This window comes from Mus pahari, chromosome X (genome assembly GCF_900095145.1).
Source record: "Mus pahari chromosome X, PAHARI_EIJ_v1.1, whole genome shotgun sequence".
Classification (NCBI taxonomy): Eukaryota; Metazoa; Chordata; class Mammalia; order Rodentia; family Muridae; genus Mus; species Mus pahari.
The window spans coordinates 140,625,624-140,638,040 of record NC_034613.1 but is presented as its reverse complement, the minus strand read 5'-3'; the positions used below and the strand labels follow the sequence as shown (position 1 = coordinate 140,638,040).

General features: G+C 38.8%; 1 protein-coding gene and 1 pseudogene across 7 annotated transcripts in view; one reads left to right on the top strand and one right to left on the bottom strand.

Annotated features, from left to right (window-relative positions):
* Positions 1-12,417, top strand: part of Reps2 (RALBP1 associated Eps domain containing 2) — a 218,286-nt gene that overhangs the window by 136,089 nt on the left and 69,780 nt on the right. The gene's annotated exons all lie outside the window — the stretch shown is intronic.
* LOC110313702 lies at positions 9,583-10,426 on the bottom strand (annotated as a pseudogene).

Genomic DNA, 12,417 nt, shown 5'->3' with positions numbered 1-12,417 from the left:
CTAAGAATTTCATAAATTAAATGTACCACAGTTTCTATATCCATTCTTCTATTGAGGGACATCTGGGTTCTTTCCAGCTTCTGGCTATTATAAATAGCTATTATAATGGCTATTATAATGCTGCTATGAACATAGTGGAGCATGTGTCCTTATTACCAGTTGGAAATAATTCTTTTTAAAATTGTAAAAAAAAAAGAAGCCTAGTGTGGTGGCATACTACTTTAATCCTAGATCTTGGGGATCAGAGGCAGGTGGATCTCTGTGAGTTCAAAACCAGACTGGTCTACAAAGCAAGTTAAAGGCCATCCAGGGTTACACAGTGAGAGAATTTCTTAAACAAAAACAACCAAAAAAGGCAGGCTGGCAGGCAGGCAGGCAGGCTGGAAGGAAGGAAAAGAAGTAAAGGATGGAAGGAAGGAAGGAAGGAAGGAAGGAAGGAAGAAAGTTGGTGGAGAGAGAATGCCAAGAAGCAAGCATGCAAGAGGAAATGAAGAGAAAGATGAGATAGCTAAAGAAGAGTAATATTTATATCGAACAAGAAGCAAGTTTGCAAATACTGGACAATAGGTTTCAATTTTGAGAATTGCAAAGAAAGCATGGATATGTAATTTACAGGAGCCCAGGTCTCTGGGAACAGACAGCAAACAAGTGTGGGCTTTCATTGGAGAAGGTGATATGATTGGATCAGATAATTTGTTATAGCTAATCCTGGTCTTTAAGTCATCTACTCAGAGTCTTACACAACTGCCATCTTTGAAAGACAATATAAATGTGTGAAGATGAGCCCACCACATGCATGCACAAATACATAAGTAAATGTAATAATCATGTAGGGTGTGATACAGATCTACAAAATCTAGATAGAGGCAGGCAAGCCTGAGGCCTGTTTGGTGATGGTTTGGTTTTTTAGGTCTGTTATTGTAGCTATGAAACCTCTATTACTGAAATTCCTATAAGAAAAATCATATGCTGAGGCCAATCCCTTTTACAATTGAACTGGCTTTATCATTACAATGGTAAATCTTTTTTCCATGAAATGTTTTTTCCCTCTTCTTCTGGATGGAACTTCCCCTCCTACTCTTGACTCTGACCTGTTCTTCCAAAGCCATGCCTAAGGTTTACAGCATGTGGTTTCCATGGTGATGGCAAAAAGCTTTAATTCTGCCTTTATCACAACAGTCCTATATATTCTTGTTATTGAGAATCCTGGCAGAAGCACAAAGACTATGAGGAGTTAAAAATTTAGACTAGGGACTTCCACTTCTTCCACTCTGACCAAGGGAACAAAAACTGGTGCCATGGATACATTTAGCTATGAAACAGGGTAGTTGTTTTCTAATGGCACTGTTTTACTTTAAAAGAGGAGGGTGGATATTGATGGACAGCCTTTTCTACCATACCTCATATGGCCTCATCCATTAAGAGCCACACATTAAAACCATTCTGACGGCTGAACAAAATTCTTACATCATGAATGGTTCCCACCAGTGATGGTTAGTGTTACATTCCAGCTAGACAGAATCTGGAATTAACTTGGAAGGGAGTTTCTGCTGTTGTGCCCTCTCTGTTATAACGGACTGTAACCTGGAACTGTGAGCTATGATAAGCCCTTTCTTCTTTAAGTTGCTTTTGTCGGAGTGTTTTTTTTTTTTTAGCATAGGAAAAGGAAAGAAAGATGCTACCTTTGCTTTAAAAATATTGATAGTAAAATTCATCCCATAATTAAAATTACAACTCATCCATACCATAAAATGAAGCTCTCCGAAAGAATGATGTCTGTGTACTTCTTAGAAAACACCTGAGATAAATTAAGCAACAAAGACACATTGTAGAATATTTGTGCTTGTAAATGTATAGATAATTCCAAGAAGAATACTTGTATTTGTTTTTAAGATAGGTCTCAAAACCTGTAACCCAGGTTTATCTGCTTTCACCTCTCAAGTACCGAGATTATTGTGCCTGGCTCAGGACAACTGATAAACTGTTACATGATGCTTGTCTCTAGGGAAAGGAACAGTATGACTGGGGACAGGAATGAGAGACAATCCTGCTTTTCATTCATTTTTTCAAATAGTACCTCATATATGCATATTACCTATTGTGCTGTAAGGTCTAACAGTGGTATATGAGAATCCAGAGCTATTTTTCCTGGCTAAATTCACCCATCACAAAGTTGCTTACCATTCCATGGTATCTTTATAACCATCTGCTACCACCTCCTGGAATGCAGCTGAAATGACAGAAGCATTCTAGAGCATTCTTTCAGGTAGTGCTTTATTCTTCAGATTACTTTTCAGTTCCCCTTCAGTATAGGGGACTGGGAGACTTCCCATAACTTCCCTTTATGAGATGTTTGCTTGGGTAGAACGTCCCGCTGTGGTTCTGGCTTAATGTGGGAGGTGAGTGTTCATTACTCAGTGGTGAACTGGTAGAAGTCTGTCCCAGACTTTATATACATGGTTATTTTTCTCTGCGACTTGAGAAATAGGAAACTCCTTGGGTATAAGAGATGCTTTCAAAACCAGACTCCGTCTCACCTTCTCAGAATGATGTTGGTCAGCTCTGCCTTGTAGATCACTTCATGTCTCATTCCTGGAAGAGATAGTTGTTTCCCTTTGAAATTTCATACAATTTAGTAGGATTTAGATTTTAGTAGGATTATGGGATTCCTGCTGCACATTTAGTATTTGAAGTTCACGAGACAAATCCAGTTTGAGCAGTTTTATTTTTATAAGTTGAGGTTAAATTTACCTTTTAAAAAGTATACAGCTCAGTGGCCTTTGTATATTTATTATATTAAATAATTACCCACACTCTCTAATTTCTGAACATTTTCAACACTCCAAAAGAAATCTTCATCCATTCCAAGTCATTTCCCATCTACCCCTTTCTCCCTGCAGTCCCTGGTAACCACCAACATACTTTATATACTAAATGTTGACCCCCTTCCCAGTCCCCTCTCCAAGAGTTCTTCACTCCATACACCTTCCCCTTTGCCTCCTAGAGAATGCTCCCCCAACCTCTCACCTGCCTACCACACACCTCCCCCCCTCCCCCCCCCGCATTACCCTTCCCTGGGACATAAAGTCTCTCCAGGACTAGGCACATCCTCTTCCACTGAGACCAGACCAGGCAGTCCTCTGCTGCATATGTACCGGAGCCTCAGACCAGCTTCTGTATGCTCTTTGGTTGGTGGCTCAGTCTCTGGGAGCTTCCAGGGGTCCAGGTTAGTTGACACTGTTGGTCTTCATATGGGGTTGCCTTTTCAGCTCCTCTCTCTCTCTCTCTCTCTCTCTCTCTCTCTCTCTCTCTCTCTCTTTAACGTATTTTAGATACAAGTTTCTTTTCTGGTCTTTCACATACAAATATCTCCTCTCACTCTGTGGGCTTGTCTTTTGCATTTTTGAATGCAAACCTTTGAGCACTTTCATAGGTTCAGCTTACATGTTTTTGTCGATTATGCTTTCAGTATCCCATTGAAGAAATCATTGCCTAGCCCAAGGTTACACATTTCCTTTGCTTCAGAAAGTTTCATGAGTGTGCTTTTAAAACTTGTATCTGGAGTCCATTTCAAGTTAATTGTTGCATATGAGACAGAACTCCAGTTTTATTTTTCTGCATGCCTTTATTCAGTTTTCCTGGTATCATTTCCTGAAGAATATTAATTTTTGATACTGTTGTGGAAAGTCAATTAAGTATGTGTTTATTTCTAGAGTCTCAAGTCTATCCCTTTATTTGAACATCACAGTGTCTTAGTAATTATGTGTTCATAGTTCTTTTTGAAAATTATTTTATATGTATGATTGTTTTGCCTGCATGTGGCCAAAGTGGGCATTATATCCTTAAGCAAGAGTTATAGCTGGCTCTGAGGCACCATGCTGGTGTTGGGGATCAAACCTAGGTCCTTCAGCAGAGCAGCCAGAGCTCTTAACTGCTGAGCCATCTCCAGCTTGTTAAAAGAGTTTTTTTGAGATTGCAATTTAACTATAAAATTTCACCTTCCCTTTCCTCTCTCCAAACCTTCCCATACACTCCCCAGATCTCCTGTAGATTCATAGCTGCTGTAGTATGTCTTGGTGTCAGGAATGACAAGACCTTCTACTTTTTTCTTTTTAAATATTTTTTATTCATTATTGTTCATTATGGATTCTTTAGTGTTTCCATATAAAATTTAGAATTAGCCTGTCGGTTCCTGCAAGAAAAAAAAATGGATTGGAGTTTCAGTAAGGATTGCACCAATATTTAGGTTAAGTTTGATTCGTGTTATTCTCTTAATAATATTGTCTTCTACTCCCCAAACACAGAATGACTTTTAATTCATGTAGGTCTTTAAATTGGATTCAATAGTGTCTTATACCACATAAGCTTTTAGATCTTATACTTATCTTGTTAGATTTAGTCTTAGGAACTTTGTTCTTTTTAAATTTTATTCTAAATAGATTTTTTAAAAAGGAAAATTCATTTTCAATGCTTTAATTGATAATGTATAGAAATATCATTGGCTTTAGTTTATTTATCATGAATTCTGTAACCATTGACTTTTTGTTTGCATACATCTTATTCTGAAGCTTACATAGTGAGGTGGGAGTGTGTTCATTTTAGGGCTCCTAACAGCTTAACTAATAATCCTTCAGATACGCACAAATTAAAGATGAAATCCTCTTTAGTCTGTCTGGAAGACACCAATAGGATCATTATTGAGTTTCATATTTCAGTTTCAGTTTTTCTCTTGTGTATGAAAGAATTGATCTCAGACCATTTCTCAAGTAATATATGCTCGCTCTATGCAGTGGCAACATTACCTTAAGTAAGGCTTCTCTGTTTGTACTTATGGGTTTTTCATTTCACTACTGCCTACCACCAGATGTAATAGTTATGAGTGACAAGAGTTTGAGTCTTGTTTTGTACAAAGGACACATTTAAGGCATTTTGTGTGTATTGTCTCCAAAATTCACAGTAACCCTGCAAAGTAGATACTGTTTCTTCCTCATTTTACTGACACAGAAACAGGTGCAAGTTAATTTTTCCAAGGTCATTGAGGTACTTGCAATTAAAGCTAGAGTTTTAGCTATATGGTCTAAAGCTAGGACCCCAGTTTGCAATTGCAAAAGGGGCAGCTTTTCTCTTCCATTTCTTCCATTTGCCTTTCCCAATTCATCTGCTCAATCAAATATTTTATAAGAGGATCTGCTAAGCTTCCTCTCATGGAAGTGGGACAGAGCAGCAGGCATCAAGCTGTGATTACTTTAACTCATTCACCTCACTTTGCTTTACAGTTAGCTGGACCAGAACTCCTCTTCATTCATACTCAGACCTTTGACTGCTAGTACAGTCACCTGTCTTTGGAGGGCTAAGGCAGTAAGTAGGTTCAACCTTCCTAATGCTGCACCCTTTTAATACAGTTCTTCATGTTGTGGTAACCCCCCAACCATAAAATTACTTTTGTTGCCACTATATAACTGGAATTTTGCTACTGTTATGAATCATAATATAAATATTTTTGGAGATAGAGGTTTGTCAAAGAGGTCACAACCCACAGGTTGAGAACAGTGGGGCTAAGTCTTCCCTTCTCGTTCCAGATCTGAATCTTTGTCTTTAGACCTGACCTTGCTTGTTTTAGAGGGTCTGCTCTTAGAAGTAACACAACTAGAATCTATCGTGACAGAGTATTAATATGTCTTTTTAAGGTTTTCAGTCCTTGAGATGATAAAAAGTCTTGGCTGCAGCATAGTGTTCCTTTGGCATGAGATTTGAAGTCTAGAAGTTTATGTAAACAATGAGCAGTACATTTGGACATTGGCCTAGATGAATCTTTTCAGAGGTATGAAATTCATTCAGGTTGTTTCTAAGCCTGGGTGCGCCAGGGCTCAGCATGAACACTTAGATGAAAGGCAGTCTTTTCAAAGTGTGGGCCAGTGCACTATCTGTCCCTGGCTTCTTTTGCCTTTTCTGGTTCCTGCCTGTCTTTATTTAGAAGATTTTTTTTTCTTCTCCAACAAATTCCGTGCGACTTGCTCTATTAACACGATGCAGTGGATTGGGCCTCCAGAAGGTAAAAGCCTGGGGATTTATCAAACCTTGTAATGACAAGCCAGTCCTGCTGCTGGGTGGGGTGCATTCTCTTTGTCTCCTCTCTGATTTTATGGAGATTCTTGGCTGGTGAATGCTTTTCAGAGGGCGTGTATGGGAGGAACAGGACCATAATCTCTGGAGAATGAAGTGGGAATAGTTAGTGACTGCCCTTTTGAAAATGTGTATGAAACTCATTCCATTAGTAAATGCCTCTTGTATGTACAGTCAAAGATGAGTCCATTTCTTGACTGCATCCCTACCAAGTCCTCTGTGCCACCTCAGCACAGGCAATGTTTCCTTCTGACATTTGGTAGTGCATTTGTGAGTGTTTATGTGTCTCTATGACATCAACTTGAAGTTTTATATCTTTAAAATACTTGAGACCACATTATGCATTATGTTTTCTTCATCATTTTTCATATTATTTCCTAGAGATATGCCCATGTCTATTTGATATTTGTCTTTCTTTTATACAGATATTCTATATACTAATTTATTTAAAAAGTGTATTATGAACAATTTCAAATTTAGTGGACCATTTCCATACATTATTTTGCTATAAATCCTAAATATTATATACTCCCTATAAGACAGTGTCTCTCTCTGTGTGTGTATCAGATAAAGCTTTTTTAAAATTGTCGTTGGTTGCTGAATTCTTCTTAAATTTTTTTTATACAAGTTAATTCGTTGCATTGACCTTTTCATACATACAAGTTGCTGTGCATTGCTCATATTCCCCTATCAACCTCTCTTGTCTTTCTTCTTTTCTTCCTCTGGTTCCCTTCTACCCCCTTTTGCTTAATGAAATTATCAATAATTCATAATTAACATTTAATATTCAGCCAGTGTTCTGATTTCTCCCAAGTATGTCTTTTTGTAGTGACTTGTTCAAATCGAGATTCAAACATGTGACTACATATGCATTTCTTCTCGCTATTTCTATTTGCCTCTTAATTGGTAGATTCCTTTCTCAATCATTTTTATCCCTTTATAGTTGTTCATTCATTCATTCATCCACGCACTCATTTGTTCAGAAGACAACCATTCATCTTATTGGTTTCTATTGTCAAGGTTTTAGCTGGTTGTTTATTTTCCCATATGTTGTATTTTCTGTGAACTAGTAGGTACATCTACTTGATTAGAATCAGAATTGTTTTAGAAGTTACTTACAAGTAACACTGTTAACTTTTTCCTGTTGCATATTAGGAGATTCTTGATATTTAATGCCTTTCTAATTTGAATTGTTTGTTTCATTAATGAGTTCATATAGAATTAGCCTGATGTATGGGTTGTGATAGAGATCCCAAACAAGCTTTCAAATAATTGTTTTTATCAGCCCTTGATCATTGTTCACTATATATAACAGTATACTGGTAAATGTTAAAAACCTGTCATTTTCCAGTTTTCATGGTAAAAACACTCCTGCCTTGGCTGCTTTCTTGCCTAATAACATGTCACTGAGTACTGAGCTGCGAACAGGTGCGTACAACAGGCTCTCACAAGCGTGCATGAGCACTTTCCAGAAAACTGTTGGTCAGGGCTCTATTTCACTGGTCGTCATGAAATTATGGTGTAGGCACAATTTTTTTGCAATCTACTTTTAATAAGGGTTCAATTTCTCTATTAGCCCACCACCCAGCAGAGGTAGTGGAAGAGATAAGTTATTAGGTTATGGGGGAAATGGACCTGTTCAGCAATAGTTCTTCGGAGGTGAGCTCCATCTTCTTGGGCAGCAGTTTAGTCCTGTAGCATATGGCAAACATGGCTTAGCAGCTGCAGACCAGTCCGCCAGGCAGGCAGACACCAGGCAGGAACCAGTAGCTACAGTCCAGTCCTTTCAGCAAGCCGACACCAGGCAGCTGTAGTTCAATCCTGAAGAAACCCCAGGCTTGGCAAGACAGAGCAAACCAAAGTTCAGTCCTTGTCTCCCACTGTCTGTGGGGTTGTATTTGTACTCCTCCATCAAGAGTCCTTTCACCTGTGTCTGCTTCAGGAAAACAGTCTTTCACCTATTTGCTTAAGCAAGACATCTTTTCACCTGTGTGCTCCAGCAAACCATCATTTGGCACAACTATCCAAAGGAACTAGAAGTTTCTACTTCATTGTGGTATTATAGTTTATCATTTTGACCTATATTAGTTAAGACTGTGGTTCCTTTAACCATTTTCCTATTGTTGAGCATTAAGCTCGTGATTACTCTAAAGCATGTAAGTTGAGGGAAACCATAACTGGTAAATGGTAATATACTGGTAGTGTAAGGTAGATTTGTAGGAGCTTATCGAATTTTCTCAATATTGAGATAACCTTTAGTGATGGTGGTTAGGGAAAGTGTTGTATATATCCTATCAGTATTTAAGGAATGCTTACTGCATATTTGACACTGGGTAGCATCCCGCGAAGAACATAGGTATGACTCCAAACTCTCCTAGTAAATATGAATATGGAAACTGACCACAGAAATTGGCTAGCTAGAACGATTAGTAAATGTGTATACAGAGGGAATGTAGGGATGTTGAAGTAAATGTCAAAATATAGACCTTATTTTGGAGTCAGATCCTATTGATTCTTCCTTGACATCTGCATTTGTTCATTTCACATTGCTAGTTGCTGGAGAGGCTACAATAGTAGTTTCTAATCTTGTTTGTTCTCCTAGAGCTATAGGATCCTTTTGTTCCCCCCAAGTGTAGCGATGAGGTTGCTTCCCTGCTTATAACCCTTCAAGACCTGTTATGTCAACACCTAGTTCCTGTTAGTATTGATATTGAAGTCACAAGAATACACAAATTCAGGGTTGGCATGCCTGGGCTGGAATATATTATAGGAAGGAAGTAGAGATAATAAGATTCTAGTCTATTTCATGGTCAAGAAAAAAATGATCAGGGAAGAAACCTAAGGATTTAAGAAGTTTTAAAGGGATGGTCTCTGACTGTAGTTATGGTGCAAATTCTTTGTCAACTCAGTAAGAAATGTGCAAGACTTAGTCTGACTACTAACATAGTTTTAAAAAATTATAGTAGAAAAGAGATTTCCAGATGATAGAAACTTTTCCCAGGTTACCTTTTCCTTTGACTGGCTGTCTCTATTACTCAGCTGTAATGAAAACACAGACTTAAAGGTCTAAGGATTACAGGACTGTGCTGAGTTACAGTCCCCACTCCAAAACCACAAACTGGTTAGTAAACTAAATCTCTAGGCAACATATTCAAAGCTGAGAAGATTAAAAAAAGAAAAAAAAAGACAAAATAAGGCCTTAGACCCAATTAAGAGAGCCCAGCTGCACTCAAGCTTACCAGCAGCAGAGGTCGGAAGACGCCACATGGTTAACTTTAAGCTGCCCTATTCCAGTTTCCCATTCATCAACAAATATGTTTTGATAATTCTATTTCAGCATACTTTTCTTAAGTTGTTTTATTTACAATGGCAACTTTGAAAGTCTCACTGAAGTTAACTGGACAATGAACCAGAGGCAGAAATCACTTTACAGAAAGAGGGAAAGCCCAAAATGCCACTTTCCACAGAGAACCCATAGTTCGGTTTTATTCAGAGTAATGGGGGGAAAAGGAAACTTCTGCTCGTAGAAGAAACTCAGCCACAGGTCTGATCTGGACTGGAACTACACATGCAGTGAAGACAAGGCGATGTTTGTCTACCGATCTCTAATATTAACAATCATAAACAGAGCAGTGCAACTAGCATTTGGAACAACCCTTCTAGTGTTACAGTGACAGGCACAGCAGTTCACTTCTCTTCACACCATTGGTTCTCTTTGCGTACCTGGGCCTCCTCCTCTTCAGTAAAGTCATTTTTGATATTGAAGGTTTTATGAATCTCCTCAGCAGTTTTCCCCTTAATCATATTGGCCACAGTCTTGCATGTGACATCAAGCAAACCTTTGATGTCTAAGTAGTTTGCAGCCAGAATAAGTTCAAAAAGTGTTCCTTGGTCAACTTTCAGGAATTCTTTGTCCCAAACAGGAATATCATCTGCCCGTTTTTCTTTGTTTTCATCATCCTCAGGAGGAGGAGGGTCATCTTTGTGGTGGGTGCACCACTGAATGACCTTTTTTTAGAATTGCTGCATTAACATTTGGTAAAGGAACAGGATCATCATCTCCTTCATCATCATTTCCAAATCTTCCAACATGGTCTTGATAGTCACAGATTGTTTGGCAATTTCTACATCAGCTTCAAATATCTCTCCATCAGAACTCTGCAACTTTATCGTAGGGATGGTGCTTGGTCTCAAGACTGCAGGCCTGAGGCTGCCGGACAGAGCTCCCAAGCGCACACAAGTACCGAGAACAAGGCCACTCTGAGATTCACCTGACTTCTAAGTGTGTCCTTTTAGACTCCATTCTGTTGACCCATATGCTTATTCTTATGTCAGTACTACACTAGATATATGCACTTAAAGCTTTATTTGATTATTTATCTATGTATCTGTATAAATGCAAGTACCAGTAGAGTCCAGAAGAGGGCATCCAAATCCTGGGAACTGAAATTATAGACAGTGAGCTGCCATGTAGGTGCTGGAAATCAAAGTTGGGACTTGTGAATAGGTGATCACATAACTTTTTTATTTAAAATTTTACTTTTTATTTAATTTGTTCTTTGATACTTTTTATACATGAATATAACATATTCTAATCCTTTTTTGCCCTATCCTTTCTCATCTGTATTCTACTTCTGTCAATATCACATCTCTCCTACAAATCCCTTTCCCAAATTTATGCTTTTTGTTTTGTGTCCCATTGAGGTTAACCGGGGCCATCTGTATCACCATGGCTTTAGAAGTATTCATTGGAGCTTGGCGGGCTCACCAGTGGGTAAACTAAAGACAATTATGCTCTCTTCCAAGATTCATCAGTACCCGGTGGTTCAGCTCGAAGCAGGGCTCCATGAGCCTTCCTCTATCAGTGACTAATTATTGACATTTTGTGACTACTCAGTCGAGATTAACTTCAAACGCTGTGAGTTCATCACACAGCAATGGCTGTGTTATGCCTAGAAGATGACATTTCACAGCCCTTCTCCCTATCCTTGGCTCTCAAATTCTTTGACCTTCTATCTGTGGTGTTTTCTGAGCTTTAGAGGAGGTGGTATAAATGTCCTGTTTAGGGAGAGCCAAATCATCACTTTATTTCTGAACAACCATGCTTCTCTATATTAATGATCATTCACTGTAAAGAGAGCCTTCTTTGACTAAAGCTGAGAATATTATTTGTCTATGAATATAAACACAAATGTATAGAAGGCATTTAAACATTATGCATGGCTGTTTAACTAAACAACAGTAGTAAGTCTCTTCTCCCATGCCAGGACCTAGATTTCCCTACTGTTTTTTTTTTTTTTTTTTTGTAAAGTAGGTTTGTATGACTAGGCATGGGTTCCCTCTAGTGAAGTGGACCTTTTACATTGTATTTATTTATTCTCCTCCGCCTCTCTCCTTCTGTGTACACTATGGCACATGTGTGGAGGTCACAGGACCACTTGGGGGAGTGGAGGAGTCAGTTCTCTCCTTCAACCATGTGGGTCCCAGGATCAAACTCAGGTCATCAGGATTGGAGTCAAGCACCTTTATCCACAGAATCATCTCACTGGCTCCTGATTTTCTTGAAATCAAAAGAAAGGTAGACAGACATCTTTCCACCTTTATGTAAGTTCTAGACATTAAAAGCAGGCTGTCAAGCTTACATGGCAAGTGCTTTTACCCACTGAGGTGGTTTGAAAATGCTTGGCCCAGGGAGTGGTACAATTTGGAGGTGTGGCCTTGGTGGGAGTAGGTGTGGCCTTGGTGGAGGAAATGTGTCATTGTGGGCATGGGCTTTAAGACCCTCCTCCTAACCACATGGGAGCCAGTCTTCTTCTAGCAGCCTTCAGATGAAGATGTAGAACTCTTAGCTCCTCCTGCACCATGCCTGCCTGGACGCTGCCATTCTCCCACCTTGGTAATAATGGACTGAACCTCTGAAGTTATAAGCTAGCTCCAGTTAAATGTTGTCCTTTATAAGAGTTGCCTTGGTCATGGTGTCTCTTCATAGCAGTACAACTCTAAGGCATCCACTGAGCCATATCACTAGCTCACTTTTAGTTTTGAGTCTGGTTTATAGAATGATCAGAAGCATCCTTCTACTATGAGCTAGCATATTCTTGCTCTGAGGCCTTTTTTTCTAATTCTTTTTAAATGTTCTTTTCTTTTTTATTGGATATTTTATGTATTTACATTTCAAATCATTCTGAGGCCTTTTGAAATGCTCATTCCTTGGGCTTAACATCCCCTCCCCCATCTACCTGCTTCTTATCTCCCTGGATTTTTCTGCTCTTTACCTATCTTGAAGGCTCAAAA